The following is a 22,033-nucleotide window of genomic DNA, read 5'->3' on the forward strand; positions in this document are numbered from 1 at the left end:
AACAAGGTCACGTCAGTAGACGTCACAAATTTGGTCATGTTATTAAACGCCAGAGTGCATTCCGTGTACAAGCCACGCCGAAACGCCAGATTTCTACGCCAAGATTCTTCTATTATTCATACCTAAAAGTCATATGTACGCCTGTTGAAAGGGACGATTAGAATCGTACACCGCGCAATTTTAAAACCCACGCCGAAGACTCCTACGTAGAATGCAGCCTGGAATAAAGGTCCCTATACCTTCTGAAAAATTCTCGTTAAAATTAAGCCCTTATTCACGTTTAATGAACGATACAAATCATGCATCGTGTACTCATATCAAAGTAAAAATTTGTGATTTTTATTGTCAATAGCGCTTCAAATGACCCAAATCAACAATAAAATTCACAGGCTTTTGCTTTTTTAGAAGCTGCATCCTGGCCCGGCGGATTTGGATATTGCACAATGACTTGTGACACTGGACCTTTGAGGTTGTTAACTTAAAATTATGACAAAAACTGCGAGATTGTCTTCAGTATTTATTACAAACATTATGGCGAAATAAATCAAATAAAAAAGACATCAAATCTAGTAAGACAGATCAGTAATGAATGGTGCGTTTTTTGTACTATTAAGAAATGCCAATAAAAACTATTTACAATAAGACCCTAAGAATTAACAAAAAATGTGGCGTAGTTTTGAAATGTATTGTTGTTTACTGACCACAACGCTGCACAACATAATGTAACCAATCAGAACGAAGCTGTTGTTTTTTTCAGCCAATCAGATGCCAAAACCAAAAGCAATCCTGTTGGGATTGAGGTGTGACACGAGATTTTCCCGCACTTTGCACGGGTAACATGTTTTCTCGCACTTTGCAGCGGGTAACATGTTTTGCCGCGCTTTGCAGCGGTTATATATGTTTCCCGTACTTTGAGCCGGTAATATGTGTTTGCTTTGAGTTCTGGCTTATCACGCTGGTTGACTTGGAGTACGTTTAAAATTTTAAATCTTTAGAAAAAAAATCAATATAAACAGAATTTTCTATTAAAATCAGTTGCCAATGAGCCCACTTCACAGAGAGAAGCAGAAACATCTTTCGCGATTAAAAATAAGGCTAAAAATAAATACTTTACAAACACTTGTAACTGTAAATAACATTAAATAGTCTTGAATGAGAAGTGGAATTTATCTACACTGGAGCCTTGGCCGACAAGGAATAAAACATGTTCTAAGCTAATCAGAACGTTAGCTACCTAGACTGAGAATAAAAAATATGAGGCACTTCTAAAATCTTTTGATGTAAAAATATTTTTTTGAACTGTCACGAGTGCGTTTAAAATCACCATTATAATTTACATATGAACTATCAACACGAAAAAGCGTGAAATCACGAAGCCCTCGTGTTTGTGAAGAACAGACGGTTTTGAGGGTGACTGTAAATACAAAAGAAAAGTCATCTTATCTCGGACCTCCTAGGGCTTAGTTTCCAGGGTCTCCCTTCTTCCCAAAGAAAGAGAGTTCCTGGGAACAAGGTTGTCCTCTCGTGAGAAATGGTAAACCATGGCGAATAAACCTTGGATTAAAACCTAAATTCTCAACAGAAATGTTGTAGAAGATGTATGGAAACAGATCTGAGAATTTGGAGGTTTACTGTTGCAACTAGAATTGTTATGAAGGAACTGAACGTTACTCCAATCGACCAAAGACTCGTGAAACAATCACGCACTGGCGATGGCCAATATGGACTAACAATGGCTTCCTTCGACCGGGGCCGGGGCGATCTAAAAGTGCTCAAAAACGCAAACATAACGAAGGAGCGCACGAATAAAAACCAGCTGAAAAATAAGTGTTTTCAATTTACACTGTAAACTGTTTTGATTTGCTTTCAAACTTTAGGGTGTTAAGAATGAGAAAATATTCATTTCTTCCCAAAGAAAGAATAAAGTTTCAGCTCGAAATAGCAAATTCTTCATACAAATTTCCATACATTTCTTTTATCTTAGTTCTGAGATGTATTAATATTAAACGGAGAAGCAAGAAATTGGTCAAATGAAAACTTTTCCCAATTTTTTTCCTCGGCTATAACATTTGTTACTTTACTTGTTAATGGGTATTTTTCTGTCATGTGAACGATTTAAGTGACTTTTCTTTTGGCTCTTTCTTTCTTAACATAAAAATAAACTTTTCCGAGATATCGTATTTTAAAACAGTTAAAGTACAAGTTATACGATAATTTCTTTACACCAGCTAAGATGCTTTTGCCGCGTGGCGCCGACTTAGTCCTACACTGGAGAAGGAGACCGCGCAGTCTTGGGAACTTCTAACATCACCGATGGTCTCCGAAGAGATGCCTCGCTGATTCCTGAGCCGGCCCGGGATCTCGCTCTTAAGCTTGCCCGTGAGCCCCTTGCACTATCCATGGACTGGTACGTAGTGCCTTTTATAAGTGCCTGTTTGATGCTCTCGTCCATGCCGGCAACGCCCATTTCACCAAATACCTAACGGAGGAAGGGAGAGGATATTTTGATACGTTAATTATTTTTCCTTCATACTGGAGATATCTTGTTGAAGATCGTGGTAGTTATTCTGTTCTGCTTTCAACCGCAAGACAGTAAGCGGCAATTAACGCAGTTTACAGAATCATGTAAACCATTCTGCGAGCATGCACTAAAATACAAATTCGTTTGTCTGGTAGATCGGACTATTAGTTAACTGTTCTGTTGGCAATCAATCAATCAATCAATCAATCAATCAATCAACCAATCAATCAATCAATCAATCAATCAATCAATCAATCAATCAATCAATCAATCAATCAATCAGTCAGTCAGTCAGTCAGTCAGTCCGTCCTCTTTCCTTCCTTTGTTCGTCCCTTTATTCTTTTATTTTATCGACCATAAGTGCAATAGACACGATCATTCGTAACAAATATTCAATTCACTTACCTCTACAATAGCGCCATCGGGCAGCCTAAGAAAGTGACGATACAGTTCTCTTAAACCATCCAGGTGGATCGTGTGAACAGACACGTGACTCGTGATCTCACGGTGTCCAGTCTTCTTTCGGTCCGAGGCCCCCAGGTCTGATTCGTCAATCTATTAAGCAAGGGACTGGGTCAGACAGAGCATGTTAATGAAACGACCCATTCTCGTCCCCATAGCCCTTTCGTTTCTCTTAGCCGGCTTGGCACGAGAAAACGGAGGGCTCTGGGGACATAGGATTTTTGAATTAATTCGAATTTTTTTGATTGGCTGTTTGAAACAAAGATTTTATAAACGGAAGTCGTAAACGTAACGACTCTCTCATACATTCTTTTGAAACTTCATGACTACATACATGAAGACCGGAAGTCCTAGAATCTAGGACTGGAAATCCTGTGTCCCCAGAGCCCTTCGTTTCCTCGTGCCAAGGCTCAGCCGGCTAAGAGAAACGAAAGGGCTATGGGGACGAGAATGGAAACGAGCAAACTCGAGGCCAGTCACTGAGAGGCGTTATCATAAAAACTCACAATGTGAAAAGACAGTAGCAACGAACCAGGGCAAAGATATTCAGAAAATACAGCCCTGAACAACTTTGCATGAAACAAGTAATTTCCGAAGACACCAAAACTTTAGACGCAAATTTCCATGCTCTCAGTTCTCATCTGCAAAAGAGAGCGGCATTTTCGTCAAACCCAGTCGATCAAACGAGGTTGGTCACGCCCTGATTCACAAACGGCAACCTCAAAAAACAAAAGCTAGTTTTCTTGAAAGAACAAAAAAAATTCCTGTCTCTGTTGGTTTCTTGCACGGGAATTTGGTCTGATGTCGAAGTACTACAGGAATCCTTACAGTTCCCCTGACTAGTTGTTACTTGCGCGCGGAAAATCACAACCGAGAAACAACCAATCACATATGCTACAAAGACTTCGGTGCTGCTACGTCATCAGTATGGAATTTTTCGGTTCAAATCTCTGACGCCTCTTGAACGCGGTAAGAATGAAACGCGGCGAGTATAACAAAGCGCGGGAAAAATAAAGCGCGCTAAATGGTACACAAACCTGCTCCTCTTCCCAGATGTAGTCATATACAGCAACTTTCCTTCTTTCGCCTTCCTCTCCACGCCACTGCTCCGCTTTCTTGGACACATAGCTCAGCTCAACGTTGGAGATTTCCAGATCGTAGGGAATAAAGAACTCGTCTTCTCGAGCGTGGAGTCGGTGATACACATCCATGAGTCTACCGTTATTGTGAAGCCGCAGGAAGTACATGTACAGCACAGAAGACGCAGTGAAGAGAGTCACCACGTACAGAAAGATCGTCAGGACAATCCCCACAGCGCCATTACCGTCAAACCGGAAGAAATGCCAGTAGAGTTTGAAGGCGTCTCCTATAGGAACGTCCCCTCCCACGTTCAAAAACCTACAACATGCAAATTATCTTTAATGTTTTGCATACATTACAACAATATTCTACGGAGAATTCAGTAAACGATCAAGATGTTTTTAATGACATGATCAGATCTCAAGCTGGCAGGTTTTACAATTATGACAATTCTCGTGCGCTCACTCCTCAAGAGCAATGGTGCATGATAATATAAACCATGAAAATAACGTTACATGTAACGCAATGCAAATTCGTTTTCAACTTTATGCTATTTGCAAACCAATAATAGCCTTTTTCCCATGGCCAGTCGAGAATAGTTTTTTTGGAAATTTTCAGTGTTGTCGTAAAAATAATCGCCCACATTTTTCCATTGTTTGCACTCTTATATATCATGGAAATGGCGTCGTAAAATGTTCAAAACTCAAGTGGAACCATGAGTTGCAGGCGAGTTATTCACTGCGAAGCTTCGAAATTTTATATATATATCATGGAAATGGCATCGTAATGATGATGTGTTGATATGCCGTAGATCGGCGAAAGCTTGGATTTCAAACGATTTTAATATATGTTGTGTTTGAAAAAGATTTGCTTAGTCCCTCACTCAATACCATTTCACAGTAGTGTAAGGCCTCAATTAAACTTTTATCATTTTTATTTAAAATGCTACTAAAGGACAACATCCAACGATTATATCTTCCTTTAGACGTTCAAAGATGTTTTTCATGAGTTAAAAATTGACTACCTAATTTCAGAACAGTTTAGATCAAAATCTACCAAATCCACGTGACGTAGCTCCTCTAAACAATGAACTTACCTCATTAGCGCGGAATCAACGATCAGAATCCAGATTGGATCAAGGAGTACATTGATACCATACGCCATGATAAACCGTGAGAAGATGTTAGGAGATGTACCAAAGAGTCGCTGAATTGCCCAGCTGAATATCACCATCAAACAGAACACGACAATGTTAAAGAACGGTCCTATCACCACTATAGCGATCTCCTCCACTGTGTTTAACAGGGTGTTTTGGTAGTTAAGGTTCACTGTGTAGGCGAGGAACTCGTACCTTGGGTTCACAAAAAGAGAGAAGAAAAGATTAGTTTTAGATACTGGTATATGAAGAAGTATAACAGAGTCAGAAATCGCTTCGTTATCACTGTACATGTATGATATAACTCGCTGGACGTTCTTTGTAAAAGTATTATTTTGTTCTACGAACAAAAGATATTAACTGCAAATTTCGATGCTTGGGGAAAGAAAGCGAGGAGACTTGTACAGCCGAATTGCGTGACGCGAAAAGTGCTTGCATCACGCAAGGCGTCACGCAAACACTTGGTTCCGAATATTGAACAAAAATATGGATATTAAAAAATGTTATGGCCTAAGCTGCTTTGGTCACTGAGTACATCTTAGTTTGGCTTTTTATTGTATATTATCTTTATTTTTATGTATTTTCTTCGCTGATGTTTTAATCTAATTGGTGTATGATTTCTGTAAATAGTGCAAAATAATAAAAATCTAAAAAATATCTAAAAATCTGAAATCTGATCAATCGAGAACGAGAATTTTAGGAGATTTTGACATCACCTTCCTGTCGAACCACGAAAATTCTCGTGGATTATCATGAAAATTTGAGTTAGTAGAATCAAACATGACAATAGTATACACTTACTTGCTGACCGGCACTAACAGAGCTTGCAGGAAAATCCATTGTCCGCCATAATGAGTATACAGACGAATCCACCAGGTGAAGGCAATGAGCAGTAACATGGCCCAAAACTCACGGGACCGCCACTGAGACAGGCCCAGCTCAGCCATGAGTTGACGGCCCACATACTGCATCTTCTCTCGGCCATAGTGAGGGATGTGCCCCTTATTGGACCAAGGAGGCCTACGTGTGAGAATGAAAAATGGAAAAATTAAGCCGAATTCAAACGACAAATTATGTGTGGTCACATTGTTGCCGCAAAAATTAAGGCTTTTTATTCCTTGTCTTGCTTCCTAGCATAAGAGAAATCAAATTCCCGTTAAAAAAGTCACACAATTTCCCGCCTTCTACCTACCGTATTTACTGAATGCGCCGCGGCGCATAATTTTTCGCACCTCAAGTGCGGCGCTTATTCGAGGGCGGCGCTTATTGAGGGCGGCGCATTTAAAATGTGGACACAGCCGAGAATCTTATCTTTACAGAAATGAAATAGCGTCTTTGATTGTCAGTATTCGTCTCTTGCTGAAGAAAGAAGTGGAGCTAGCTGTCCTGGAAAAGTTTGCGGCTTTCACAACATTTAGAGAACTACGTATTGTAAGAATGTTGGATAGAAAATTAATGGGCGAGCAGTAAAACAATCACTGAACTGCAAAACAACGCTTTTAATGAAAAGAAATGTACAAGTTTATTGTAGCGCTGTTTTAAGTTAAACGGAATTCCTCGAACGAGCGCCGCATCGGGACTGCGGCGCTTATTAACTTTTTTGTCCCAAATGCGGCGCTTATTCGAGGGCGGCGCTTATTCGAATAAATACGGTATTTCAAGCCCACCAAACAATGCTTTTAACAAATCCATTTTCCGATTTTTTCGTGGATGTAGAGACAAACAGTCAGCAGTCATTTTCCCGCCATAAAAAAGTAAGGTCGCTGATTGGTTAACAAATAAGTCTCGCTACCTCGCATTTGTACGTCCTGTAAGCTGTGTGAGGCTTAAAGAAAAACCATTTAACGCCTTTTTTGGCCGCTGCACAGAAATAGAAACAGGGAGCCAGCCATTTTCCCGCCATTTTTTGCAGCAAGCGACCAATACTTACTGTACAGTGAATGTGTGTTCTTCAAGTTCCTCCAAGTGTGTCAACTTCTTCCTCTTTTTCTTCCGTGTCATAAGAGGTGTCTTTGGTAGCATGGTGAACATTTTCTTGGCGTGAACGTCCACTGGATTGTTCAAATGTTTCTGGAATGGAAAATTTTTTCTTACGAAAGTTTTATACGATGAAATTCATACGTAAATGGATTGTTGCTAAAGTTTTGTCGTTTAAAATTCCATTAAAAATATTCAGACGCGTTTTGTTGGTTTTCCACACTTCTCAGCCAATCAGAGAGCAGACAACGGTACGTGCAATCTATCAGCACGTGATTTTGTTAAAGTACCTCGTCTCTACGAAACGTAGAAACACTACGGTCACTAGATGAAATGTTACTGGCAAATATACTCATCGGAAGTCTCTCATATTTCATGCACTTGATAGATAGGTCGACTAAGAAACAGTGCTTGTTATAGCCTGCGTAGCTGGCGGTTTTGTTGGGTTAACGCGCAAGCAAGCAAGCGGCGAAGCCGCGACAACCCCTCGCGGGTTCGCAACTCGTTGTAACGGCCTCGCCGCTTGCTCGCAAGCGCGTTAACCCCAGCAAAACCGCCAGTTACGCAGGCTATACTTGTTATGGAAGAACTTCTGTTGAAGAAATGAAAAGTTTCCAAAAAAATCCAAAAACTTAAACAAGTATTGAAAGCTGAAATTAGAGTGTTATACTGAACAAGTATTCCTAAAGTTATTACGAGGCGTGGCGCCATGTTTCTAAACAACCGTACCAAGAACTTCGACAGCACGTACAATACGACACAGAAACAAAGGAAGAATATTTGCTTGTCACGTACCTTGTAATACATGCCTGGTTGACCTTTTACTGGCCTAAACCCGTCATCTTTTTTTAACATGAGAACTTCGTCATCAGAGTAGTCTGTTCCGCTTCCCTCGCTTGATGCGTCAATCTCTACCGCTTTGCGGGACATGTGCATAGTTACGGGACGGGATGCCCGTCTCTGGGACACGGCTGACCCGCGGCGCTGGTCCACGTATGAGGTACGGCGCTGCCTTAGGTTTGGATCGGGGACGGTAAGAGACTGAAAAAAAAAAAAACTGATCAGTATTTGACTACTCCTAAAGGCTTTTGTTTCAGTAAACAGTACATACATGAGTCATTCAACCACACCTTCCTAAGGTCATGAGAAACTCAACCCAGTTCAAACTTGAAGAAAAATGCTCGACAAATAACAGGAACTTATTGGTTGGAAATGGATTTCTATATGAAAAAGCTTGAAAACTTTAGGCTTAGGTGGAGTACTTGAATTTTTTTTTTTTAAATGTACCAACGTTAACCTCCTTAAAGAATAAAGTTTTGGCTCTCTTTGTGAAATATTGGAAGCGTCAAGTCGAGAGAATATTATGCAGCTAATGTGTACATAGACCAGTAACAACAACAACAACAACTTTATTCGCACCCATTAATTAAATTAACGTTACAATACATGTAAGAATAAAAATAAAGTAGACAGTTAAGTGCATGGCTGCCCAAAATAACCACCATTGACTAATAAGATTGGGCAGCCATACTTGAGTGAAGCTGACTTGCTACTCACTGTTCGTCTAACATCCGGGACTTCCACTTGGAGATTGTGATTAGAACCCATGCCTTCCTTCTCCTCCACGGCTGTATCAATAGCGACAGTGCTTCCAAAGAAACTAGACCTGAAATTAATTAATTAAAATTTTTGGGTTATTCTTATTGTTGTCTAGACAAACAGGTGACAAAAATAAGGAAGATTGTGAACTGAGATAACTGTTTTTTGGAACACTAAAATACAGTTAAGAGAATCAACCAATCGGAATGCTTTCTTGCCATTTCAATAATTTCTAAGCATTAGCTCGGGTAAACGTTCTACTGCTCTGTTAGCCAAGGTTGTTCAAGACCATTATTCTAAAATATTGGCTCCCGGGCTTTTTGGTGCGGACCTCATTTTGCTTGATATTTACTGTCAAGATCAAGGGTAGATATTCTCCTGGGTATGGCCCTAGCACTTGGTTTATAAGATATGTATGTAACTTGTTCGTACATGCATGTACTGTATATGTTGTGGTTGGTTTTTGGTGTAAAATCATCACTTACTGAGTACCCCCCCCCCCTTTTGCACTGAACTCTTAAATTCATATAAAGCTCTCATTCACATACTCACCCCATCATACTGATCTTACTGCCACGTCGGCTGCTGGATGCAGATTGAGACTTGAGGTCCATTCGTGAACCAAAGATAGGTTCCTCTCCGTCGATGTTCTCTTCATCAATGTTTGTACGTGATGGGTAACTTAGAATCCCTGAGGTAAACTGTAGTTCAACTTCATACTCCTTCTGGCCAGCCATGTACCTACACAAAGAAAGGAACACTGTTTTATGATCGTGTAAATAGAGGCAATTTCTAAACATAATAATTTCTGCTTTTCTCAGCATGACGAGGCTAGGAGTATTTCTACTCCTCCCTGAATGGGATCTGCTAGTCCATTGCAGGGTTACCCGCAGCGTTAAATTTGCCAGTACTCATATTTTATACACCTGGGTGAAGACAGATACTCTGAGGGTTAAGTATCACCTCATTAGCTAATAAACGTGTTCAAAATTTCCTAATATTCTTGTATAAAAGCCTGTTTTTTCCCCATTTTCCAGTTTACATGAAAAATATGTTCTTTCTTTGGTCCTCCTGTTACGATCTACACGGCAATAACATTTTGTCCCTTTGTAAGCCTAGAACAACCAGCTTTGGCCTTCATTCATTTTCATACTTCTCAGCTAAACAATGGAATGCGTTACCTGACTGTATTAGAACATGTGACTTTACAGAGTTTAAAAGGAACATTCAGGGAATGACTTTTGTTTAGTTACAATACAATACAATACAATCTTTATTTAACGTGGTCAGCAACACTTAGCTAAACAGCTAGTTTTCAGGTGCGCCACGAAATAAAAATACAAAATAAAAAAATAAAAACTTCTTGGAAGTGTATAAAAATGAATTGAGCTATAATTAAGAATAACTACGAATTACAATATTGTCTAACTAAGATTTAAAATATAGTTACATTTACTATTTTTTTTTCTTCACATTTTGCATTTTACATTTACACTTTTTTAATATTATTATTATTATTATTATTATTATTATTATTATTTATTTTTCTCGAAGATATTAGCTACAATATAAATATTATATTTAAAGCTACTCTAAAATTCGAGTGAAAATAAAGTCTATGTACGTATGTATGTAAGTATTGACCTACCCAATAACATTTGGTTCTTAGTAATATTCTATTTTTAATTGCACTTTGACAATAAATTCCCATTGCCTAATAAAATAACAAATGCTTCTATCAAGAATATCAAGAATAACTACATTGTATCTCTCGTTGTCAGTAGTAATATTATGTAATGCACAAAAATCAACTGGAACTAGCTGTTTGAACAAATATTTATTTTGATGAAGTCTTACCGGGGGAGTTTGACAATCTCAAAATACAGGTTGCACAACCAGTTTTCAAGATCATCAGCCATAAGTTCTTCGATTTTCTCATGTTTATCAATGGTGGGATCCATGTCTCCTCGAAGAAACGGTGCCTTGTACCTGCAAATCAATTTTAATTAGTGGCTGTTCAAAGCCTGATTTACATGTATGTATGTAATGGAAGAATAAGCATAAGGGAATTCGGATGTATGACAAGCACAATGCAACATACACAGCCACAGTGGCTTTTAGTTTTAATCAAAATTACACAAATGTCAACCTTTGAGGTTGCAGAAAGGCTTGATACCAAAGACCGTGAAACATTTTTTCAATTGGGGGGCTGACTAGTGACTTGAAGTGGGGGGCTTTAGAGACTCTTCTCTTAGTGAGTCTTTTTTTTTTTGGAAATATTGGGGGGAGGGCTAAGCCTCCCCCCCCCCCCCCGCTCCCTGGACCCTGGATACTGAGTGAGTAGAGCTAGTACTATCAGTATTTTTTACATCCATAATGGAAACAAGAATGCATCAGCACAAGCATCTGAAAAAGAATTTTTTCTGGGCTTGAATCACCCCAGCTCACATGTGCCCTGCCTGTGCTTTAATCATAATGAAAGAGAAAATTATCTTTATATTTTACTAAACCCTTGTTTGTTTGTTTGTAAGCTCTTCAACTGGTCTGTATATTGGACTTCTTGTGCTTACACATTGTCTTGCATTTATATTATGTATGCTTGTGCTTATTATTGTGCTAGACTGCAGAACAGAGAACAGGCAATTTAGCAGGGTAAAGCCTGCAGCATTTATTATACAGGAATGTGAAAGTTCAGAAAGCTGCCAAAAAATACTTATTAAAAAGTTTATCATCCTTTTACAGTACTTACTTTCCATCAACAATGTTAAACTCTCCATCGCAAATAGGAAAACATCCCCACCCTACCACCCTGTCTGTAGCTGTAACACTCCCCCTGAGAATAAACAACTCAAAGACCAGAATCATGCCAGGACGGACATCAGGCCTGGATGGACACACTGTAAACACACTCTGGTCAATCTGGAAATACAGTATAATGAGAAAATGTTATACAATCTAGTTAAATTTTGCAGCTAGGATTCTATTCTTCAGGGTAACTAAGCCATTATTCATTACTAGCAAACGTATACAGCATTTACTATCTGTAAAAGTGAACAATATATGTTTTGTTGGTCCATTCATTTGTTCATTCTTTCATTGGTTGGTTAGCTCAATAGTTATACCATTTGTTCATTTGATTATAAGTATGTTTCTTTGTTCAAACGTTTGTTTTCTTCTTTCTATGGAAATAGCCACTGACTAAAATTACAATCAACTAGTACATGTACAAAGCACTTTTCCATAAATGAGAAATGCAAGTCGCATTTTTGAACAAACAGCAAATAAACTGTCATTACTTTAAATCTTACAAGTTTCAATTACCTTAACAGGGCTGTCACAATCAGAAAGTTTTTAAGCAGCCATTTCAATAAAGTTATCATCCATAGCATTTTGCTCTGTACGCAAGAGTAACATAACACCAATCCACATCTTCACCCGTAACACCAAGAGAACACAGCCATGGTGTTACAGGTTATGGCCCTTATATTGTACATGAGTTAGAGAGTTGAATGGTTAATTCATCTCAATGTTGCGTTTTTAAGTTATGAAAGTTTATTTTTCCAATATGTTAATGAGTATGACGTCTACCCAGGCTTTTAAGCATACTTGTTTTGCTTATATCATTATTTACTCGCCATTACCAGACACCAAATTTACAATAAAAATTGCGGAAATTGCGAGTATTATGATAATGCTTTTTAAATACTGCTTGTGTGAACGAGTCAAAATCTGTATATTGAATGAAGACTGGGTAGACGTCATACTCATTAACATATTGGAAAAATAAACCTTCATAACTTAAAAACGCAACATTGAGATGAAGAAATATTTAACCATTCAACTCTCTAACTCATGTACATGTACAATCAATTTTAAAAGTATTGTTTCGGGGGTTAGGTGCACTTTAATGACATGGCCCTTCATTTACTTCATCAGATTACCTGTGTTGGTACTCAGTATGATGTTTTAAATAAGAGAGTCAAATATGATTTATTAATCCATTCAAGGGTCCACATTTAATAAACCCACCTTGACTTCGATATTAAAGAACTCTCCATCATGCTGAAGTGGCAATGTTGCCCCGCCCCATTGCTGGCCCTTCAGATTGGACCATTTGAGAACATGGCCACCCAAACGATCATACAAAGACACCATAAGGACATAGCGACCAGCTTGAAAGAGACAAACAAATAATCATTACACGATTTGAGAAGGTAGTGTGGCTGAGTGGTATAGGTGGCTTGTTTAGTTGAAATGTTTGTTTCCTCGTTTGAGTTGCATGCCTGGAAACTACCGGTAGCTATCTTGAAGCTAAGTACATGACTATAAAAAAAAAAAAAATTACATTTTTTTTCCAAAAAAAAACATACGTATAGTCAGATGTTGTAGAGCATCCTCCAGAAAACAAACTTTGTACAAGATTTTTTCTTAAGAATGTTTATATCAGACACTGTTCCTTCTGATGACTGTGCATCAGTGAGGCAAAATTGGAGTGTGGGTACACAGCAGCAGAAATTCGTTTCAACCTGGTAACTTGTCCTTAACGCCTCTTAGACACTTGAGCTTGATTTGGATTGGCTGCGGTGTTCTGTTCCAGTCTACTTTCCAGCGGCGTCCTTTGCTCCCACCATACTGACCATCAGCCAGCATCAGATCTCCATACATAGCCTGGAGAGAAATCACATAGTTTATCACTTATGCTTAGTAGGTAGGTAGGTAGGTAGGTAGGTAGGTAGGGCATATACTAAAACCCGAAACAACGAAACGAAACAACCGAAACCGCTGAAACGAAACCGCCGATACAACCGAAACGGCCGAAACGAAACGAAATCACCGAAACAAGCAAAACTTCAAGATTTTCGCCATTTACTGTACTATACACCCCGTTTAGCCTACTATACACCCCGATTAGCCTACTATACACTCCGATTAGCCTACTATAAGCCCCGGTTAGCCTACTATACACTCCTGTTAGCCTACTACACACTCTGGTTAGCCTACGTTTCACTTAGGTTAGCCTACTATACACTCCGGTTAGCCTGTTTACGGTTAGCTCTCAATAATTGTAATGGGGTTTGCTTGTTTCGGTGATTTGGTCTCCTTTTGCTCGTTTCGGCCGTTTCGGTTGTTTCGGCGGTTTCGTTTCGGTCGTTTCGCTTGTTTGGTCGTTTCGTTTTGGTGGTTTCGTTTTGTTGTTTCGGGTTTTAGTACATGCCGGTAGGTAGGTAGCCTGGTGCTTATCCTGGTTTCTGTAGCATGAAGTGACTAAGAGTATTATCTTATACTTCCCCCTGGATTGGATGCTAGTCCATCAAAATGGTGTGAGATTCATAAGTGTAGTTTCCTATTGACCATAACTGCAGTTTACTTTAACAACAGTACCCTGAAAATTACATGTAGGTTTGCATCTGTGTCTATCAAAACAGTTGCAAATCAAGTTTCACTCAGTGAAATATTCACTTACAACTCAATTTGTTATTCAAATGCTGGAAAACAAACTGAGCCTTTTAATCAAGCTCTTATGATTTGGCTGCCAACTGTCACACATTCATATCATCTCTCATTGACTCTCTGGCACTGTTGGTTGATCAGAGTAGAGGTATTAAACTCCTGTTCAACTCTTATCAATCAATTCTTGTTAACTTTTATTCTCAGCAATTTTGTTCTGGCTTCAATACTTGCCTTCACTTCTCCTTTTCTTGCTGTCAGAGCCTTTAGCAGCTGTTCTTCTGCTCTGCGGAATGCTCTGTGAATCCTGTTCTGTATCAGACGATCTTGCTGCATCATAAGATCCTGAAATTTCCAACAAAAGCAGAAAAAATAATAATTTAAAATTCACTAAATACAAATAATAAACTTTCAAACAAGGAATGTTTGCAGTTGGTTAGTTAACAATGTACATTGAAACATATCAGTCAGTAATCAGTTGAGCTCCAAAATAAAGACACCCTCATCGGACAATGGCCGAACCTCTGAAAATGCAAATTTCTCAGTCTTAGAGAAATCCCTTGTGTAGTCAGAATTGATATCCTTTGGAAAGTTGTGACCTCAAAGCAATATTTACTTGGCTTTTTACAAATAAACAGTAAAATTAAACCTTTTATATTTAGCTGATGTCCAACCAAAATATTATTTTGTCAGATTGAATGTCATTCCATAGGACCTATGTTACCTGTACTATCCTTTGAAGTGAAAGAAAAATTATTTTAACAAGCCCTGAGACTGTCAAAAGTTTACAGTTGTTAAGTCACAAATGACCAGATTAAGCTGCACTTCAGTTTTATGTTGTAATTATCACGGATGGTAGCCTCAGTTTGTGGGGAAGGTCCCTTCAGTCTTTTCTCCGCTCGCCCACTTTTTACACTCTTCCCCACAAACTGAGAGCCTGGTCCAGGCTACACGGTCAGCAGTTCAGTTTGCAGAGCTGCAATCGCATAACTGGTGGACTAGAGGGGGCTTACTATTGAGTTTTATATTGATATCTAACAGAAAGCAAGTGAAATAATATGACAAGCTCACCTCTCTTTGCTGTAGACGCTTGCGTTTCTCTCTCATCACTCTCATGACCTCCTTCCGAGCTTTAGCTTCTCTCATCAATATGTCTTCTTGCCTTTCACGTTGTGTCTTGGCCTGTTGTTGTTGGTAGGCAATATGCTCATCCCGCAGGCGGCGCTCCTCTTCCTATAAAAGAACAACAAGACAAAAATTATGTGTAAGTAAGCAAAGTGTTTGCATTCTTGAGTATTTCGAGATAAGCATAGCAATTCTCCTTTCTTTTCTCCATACATTTTTTCATAAAGCAAGTTGAGAGAATTTAGTTAACAGCAAGACAACTTCCCTGTTGGAATTATTTTCATGATTCTCATTACCTGTTTGATATTGGTTATGTGTATGGATATGATGTGGAGAATTAAGATACCAGTCATTTTGCTCCATTTTGTGAATGACATTTGTGGTGAACTGGTCCAAGAAAGCTGCTTTAATAGTTTGTGAGAGATATTGTTTAGTGGTCAGTATTCTTACCATTTTGTAGAGTCAAATCTTGTGACCGTCATCACTGAGACTAATTTGCATAATGGATAAAAACGTCAATATCTCTAGAAAATTCTGAAATCTAGAAGATATGAGTTTCGAAAAGAAAAATGCCATTCTTCTGAGGTATTTCGAAAGGCCTTTCAAGTTAGCTAGAAATTATTTTCCCACCAAATGTCATATACACTTTTAATGTTAGAAAACAATTTATTACACTGGCGTTGCAGCTCTGTGATTGAACGCTTTAATAAGTTACAACCCTCTGAGGTAAGACGCTGGCGACTAAATTCCGGAACCGAGTGTCGTAGGCGACTAAAATTGTGAAGTAAGACTCGACTTTCTCTGGGTTCTTGGTTTCCTCCCTCCTGAAAAACCCACATTTTTCAAATTGGCGACTCAAACCTGAATAGTCGGACCTGGCACGAAAATGGCTAGTAAGTGATGTGGTACCTCTCTAAATATAAATTGAAGGCTTGTAGTTTTTGGCCCTCTCAGTCAGGCAAAAAAGGTATATAAATTATTCAAGTCATACCTGAACCATCTCCAGTGAAATATTTCCAATCATAAGAATTTCCTCCTCCATCCGTTTTTCAAACTCTTCATCATAAAGGTCGATTGGCTCATTAGCAAGACCCTGCTTTAGTTCCTCAATACGTCTCTGCTTGGCATGCTTTTCCTCAGGGAGGACAAGAGGCGGGGGTGAAGCAGTCGTCTCCAGTTCAGATTCTCCCCCGTCTAATGTTCCCATAAGCATGTCGAGGTCTGGAAGGTCCTCATTCTTAGGAGGCACTATTGTGAGATAGAAAGAATTATGAAATGAGAGAAATGAATTAAATGCTACTTTTGGGATTGCTTGTATTAGTAATTTAAAAACCTAAATTACTTCTTATTATTTGTTATTAATTTTTCCACTGAAATGATGAAGAAATTTTGAAGAAATTAATGATGAATTCCCACCTGAGAAAAACTGTTATTACTATCAAATCATAAGCTACAAATCATTAAATTCCACTAAATAAATAGAAATGCAAATGTGAATTACAAAAAGTTACGAATTACTGTTATCCATACAAAACCTAATTTTAAGGTCGGCACACACAAAGGGACATAAGTCCCACAGGACTAGTTCCTGTAACAAGTCCCTTAATTTGACAAGTTTACATCAGGGAACTTGTCATAGGGACTTGTCTCCTTGTGCATGCTGACCTTTAAACTTCTCAGTACCACTCAAATGCTCTTTAGAACTGTTTTACGGTATTTAGTTAGTGCTATTATCCCTAAAATTCAAGTCTGCAATTATGTTACACAAAAAAATGAACAGTATAAAGCAAAAAGATGACTTTCAGTAACTTACCATAATCCTCGTCTTCATCTGATGCTGGCCAATCATCATCTTCCTCTACAGGGCTCCTCTGGGGAGGAGTGTCCAGTAGAGCGATACATCGCCCACGGAAGCTCGTCATCAATCTCATACTTTGAGTAATTCACACCCGTCTCTGTTTCATTGGTAACCACAGTCTCACTGGTCACTGGCATTGCTTCTTCTTGGCTGGGCTCTCCCTCCCCTCCCTCAGTACTTTCAGTTTTGATCTCTCCCTCCCCACCCTCTGTGCTTTCAGTTTTGACCGTCTCCCTCCCCATCCTCAGTTTTCGTCGCTTCCTCGATAGGAACGGCAACATGTTCTTCACCACTAGCCAGCTCTACGGCAACTTCTTCTGGTTTCTCCTCTGCTTGATCAGCATCAGTTTTTTCGGGTTTCTCTTCATCTTGTTTTTGTTCAGACTCTGCTCCCTCGTTACCGGCTGTGTTGGTATCTTCCTTTGTATCTTTTTCTTTTTCCTCTTCAGTGGTCTGCTTATCTTCTGATTCAATATCAACCTTATGCTCGGCAATTCCTTCTTCTTTCACCAGCCTCTAGCTCCTGAAGTAATTAAAAACTTACATGTTAAGTTACAAGAAAAGTCATATCCAAGGGACTATTCCCATTTGCTATTAAGCAAGGGGGGGGGGGAGGGGTTATAAGTGGAATCTTTCTGCAGAATAATGAAACACAATGAAACCCAGTAATTATAATTATCAGGTTAAAAAAAAACATTGAAAACCTTGAATATGGCAATCAAACTTAGGTATTAACTTACCGGTATCTCAGATGGGGTACAAAAAATACCAAGTGACTAAATATTTTACAGGGTCTTGACAAATCAAAACACCACAACCTAAATATTGTGGAGAAGGTCCCCTCCCTTTCCTCTTACCATTAACAGCACACTAAACACCCTAAGTGAGCCCAAAGTCCTGGTACCCATTTATACATCTGGATGGACAGAGAGGTACTGTGGGAGTAATGAGGCCTTCCAAGGGGTAAAAGCGACAAGCGACATGACTCTGAATTCTGGCAACACAGGAACATTTTAACAGTGACAAGCCACATCATTACAGCACTGTAATGCGACAGCAACACAATGCGACAGCAACACAATAGCGGGAAAAACGACAGCAACTTTTTCAGCTGTTGGCTAGACGACATCGGTTCCCAGAAACATGCGACATTGCCACACGGCTACCCCCCTTGGAAGGCCTCAGTAATACTGCTGTTGAGCGGAAGAACGCAACACAAGGTAATTACTCTGGCCAAGGATCGACCCTGGATAGCATGCTAACCATTAAGGCTGCTTTTCAGTTATCAGATGCAAAGAGATTTACGATCGAGTGCAAATCAAACCGACAGAGTCGTATACGTAAGCAGAGTTTCTGATTCTGCTTATGACTCTGCCGCTTGTGATTCAGTGAAACATACATTGTTGGAATCACAAGCAGAAAGGAATTACCCAGAGGGCCTTAGAGCTAGCACTGTGATTGGATTGTTCTTCCACTTGGCTTTGGCTTGCAATGCCATCAGTCAAGTTTTCACTGGATCATAAGCGGCAGTGTCATAAAGCGGAATCAGAACGGAAACGTTCTGTTTCTTCCAACTCCAGTTCCATCAAGGTTATGACTCTGCTAACTACTCCGATTTTCACTACGTCGTTAGCACACTTATAATTCAGATTATGATCCCGACTATGACTCAGACGCAAGTGAAAATCAGCCTTAATTAAGGCCACTAGTACTGTGCCTCGTGGATTCAACAAGGGCAGGGGATGGGGGTGCTTGGAGAAGACGATGAGGATGAGAATGTGAAAAGAGTATGTTATCTCATACCGGTTATAGTTAGGTCTGGTCTTTTGGAAAAAGCCATACCTTACTTAGACCGGCCTGAGTATTAGGTAATATCACACTTTTAAATTAAGTTATAATTTTATAAAGCAGGGTAAATTTCATACCTCTGTTGCAGCAGTTGTGACAGGAGCTTGTTCACCGTCCCCTTTGTCGACACTTTCGCTCCTTAAATCAGACAAAGTTGCTCTTCTTCGCACTGTAGCTCCCTCCACTTCTGACCCGGTTTCTTTCGATTCTTCTTCACTGTCTTTCTTTTCGTCTGTCTTCTCTTCTCCGCTACCCTCGCCGGAATCTGCTCCTTCTTTAGCTACGTTGTCCTCCTTGATTAACGTAGATTCTTTCTTCACAACAATTTCCTCGAGTTCGTCGGGCTGTTTCTCGTCTCCCTGTATTTCTACTACAGTTTCTTTTGGCCCTTCGTCCACAGTAACGGCCAAGGCTTCGACATTCGATTCCAACTGTTTACCATCGCTAGCGCTTGAAGCTTCCACGTCTGGCGGAATATCCGACGAAACACGAGCTCTAGGTGGTGCTTTTTTCTTTCCTTTCTTCTTACCAGAAGCACTTTCTTCTTCATTGTCGCCTTCTTCGTCTTTAGACTCTACAGATTCTCTACGCTTTTTCCCTTTCCCCTTCTTCTTTGCCTTCCCTTTCTTCGGAACGCGAACTTGTTCGGCCGATCCATCTTCTCCAATGGAATCGGCCAGGTTTTGTGCTTCATCTTCCAGTTGTGCAGTTGCGCTCATTTTGTCAAAAAATGACTAACAAGTCAAACCTCAAAGTTGCAAGATCCAAAACATCTAGCTGCGATCAAACCACAAAGTGATAAAGCGACGAGTCCGGTCTCCCACAGATGCGATTGGCGAAAAATGTAAAACAAGTTAAATTCCCACCATAAAAGTCAAATCCAAGTGAGTTCCGTACAACTAAAAACGTTTCTTGTCAGGAAGCTTCAAACAGCGGCTCGTTATAGCAGAATTAAAACGAAATCAGTAAAAATCTGACAGAAATCTCGCCGGAATAACACAAAGAAATATGACTTCTGTCGCGCGAGACCTGCGCTCGTGACGTCATTTCACGGGCCCGTGAGTAAAATCCTGCGTAGCGAAGTAAACATCACCACAGCAACAACTCAAAACACAATAACATTGACTTTTAATTGCAGCTCTCCTTTGTCAAAAAGAATTGCTTCCCGTTATCTCATTGAGTGATGTATTTATTTCCATCGATTGCTATATATTGCAAATTCCTAATTTGCTCTGAATGGGAATACACGCACGAGTGGCGAGAAGCCGCGAGACGATGACTTGTTGCATGTTGCATTTGATTGACATTTTTTCGCTGCAAAGCCGATGATGTCGCGACGGAGCCCATAAGCTGCATTTTTAAAGCTTTTTCGCGCCGGATGATCGAAAGAAAGAACAGAGTATCCTGACAGAGGAGGTTATACACCCAACTTGGCATATCCCGGCAGCATATGATTTGGAAGTCAGGGGACGAGGGGGGAGGGGTGGGGAAGTGGAAAAGTAAATCTCGGTATACTGGGTGGCAGCACACTCGTGTTCGGAGGCCGTTGTAGGTCCTTTTTGTCGGCACCAAGAATCGCGACCTCTGGTGAGTTCCAATTTGAGAATACGCGATTCACCCGTACGGTTTTTCGCTCAAATTTTATTGGCTGAGCATGGAATGCGGTATAAAATACCATTCTGGTAATAGACCTTTTTGTGAGACCTTCCAAGGGGTAAAAGGGCCAAGCGACATAACCCTGAATACTGGCAACACAGGAAAATTTTAACAGCGACAAGCGACATCATTACAGCACTGACATGCGACAGCGACACAATGCGTCAGCAACACGATAGGATAAAAAACAACAGCGACATTTACAGCTGTTAGCTAGGCGACGACATTGCAACATGGCTACCCCGGCCCCTTGAACTCCAGCAGGGACTGCGCAGAGGGAGGGGCTAGGGGGCTTTAGCCCCCCCACTTTTGTGCAAAAATAAAAAAAAAAATGAATAAATTTAAAAAAATAACGAAGAAAAAAATTTGTTAGTTCAGTAATAAGGGACAAAAGTTACTGGCAAAGTAGACGCGCAGATAAGTTAACCACAGTTGAAGCCTTGTGCTAGTACAGGTTTATGTCTTTTAAATGGCATTTTTTTGCAAGCGGACCTCTCAGGAAAACGTAATTGGTTAATTTCAATCCGAACTCATGACTGGGTTAAGTTTTTATAAGGCTCCCAAAGAAATTGTTCAGTTGATCGCCGAGTCCAGTTGATAGAGGTACAATAATAACAGTCCCGACCTTGATCTTTGAACAATGAGCATGAAATTATTGCTCCTCTTTTTGTGTCCTGGTTTTATCTTAAGGTAATTCCCTTGAAATAGAACTGCTCATAGATTTCCAACCAAACTTTGCATTGATTGTTTGCCTTAAGGGAAGTTTTGAAATAAAAAAGGGGGTTCACCGTATCGTTTAGAGCAGGAGACTGTATTTACCATATATTCCTTTTACCAGCCAGAAAAACAGCCAATCAGAATACAGGAAAGCCGTGTATTCGACGGTATTCAACCCAACCTTCCCATGCGCTCGATGTATCACGACGATTGTAGCGTATTCTATGATGGTATAACACCAGGCCCTCATTTTCTATACACACTCGCCTAAGGCCGACCGAGAAAAGACGTACCACCGGCGTTGCATCTATTTCGCAGTACTGGCAAAGTACACGTTTTCGGTGATTTATCATCGCCAGAACTGATCGTATTCATAGAAAGATTTGATCGCTACTTTCGAACAAAGAGAAAAAAAGGATAGGTCACCGAATTGTTTATGAGAAAACGATGATTTCTCTCTCGCAGGAGCCAAGAAGCATAGAAAAAAGTCGCCATTTTGTTTATGTGCGCGCGCTAATTACGCGTAAAATTCTGCGCAGTAAGGATGCGCAATGCAATACTAGGGAATCACCTTAATCAGCGAGAC

General features: G+C 39.8%; 1 pseudogene across 1 annotated transcript; it reads right to left on the minus strand.

The window, feature by feature from the left end:
• Positions 1-504: 504 nt before the first annotated feature.
• LOC144666045 (uncharacterized) lies at positions 505-20,295 on the minus strand (annotated as a pseudogene). Its single transcript, XR_013573106.1, has 18 exons — positions 19,152-20,295; positions 17,182-17,742; positions 16,360-16,616; positions 15,315-15,476; positions 14,478-14,588; positions 13,322-13,463; positions 12,825-12,967; positions 11,545-11,714; positions 10,653-10,784; positions 9,348-9,536; positions 8,754-8,862; positions 7,992-8,237; positions 7,150-7,289; positions 6,021-6,239; positions 5,160-5,414; positions 4,021-4,381; positions 2,927-3,076; positions 505-2,479 (listed from the first exon to the last, which is right to left on the minus strand). The product of XR_013573106.1 is annotated as an uncharacterized LOC144666045 (transcript).
• Positions 20,296-22,033: the final 1,738 nt, after the last annotated feature.

This window comes from Oculina patagonica, chromosome 9 (assembly GCF_052425735.1).
Source record: "Oculina patagonica isolate OP01 chromosome 9, crgOcupat, whole genome shotgun sequence".
Classification (NCBI taxonomy): domain Eukaryota; kingdom Metazoa; phylum Cnidaria; class Anthozoa; order Scleractinia; family Oculinidae; genus Oculina; species Oculina patagonica.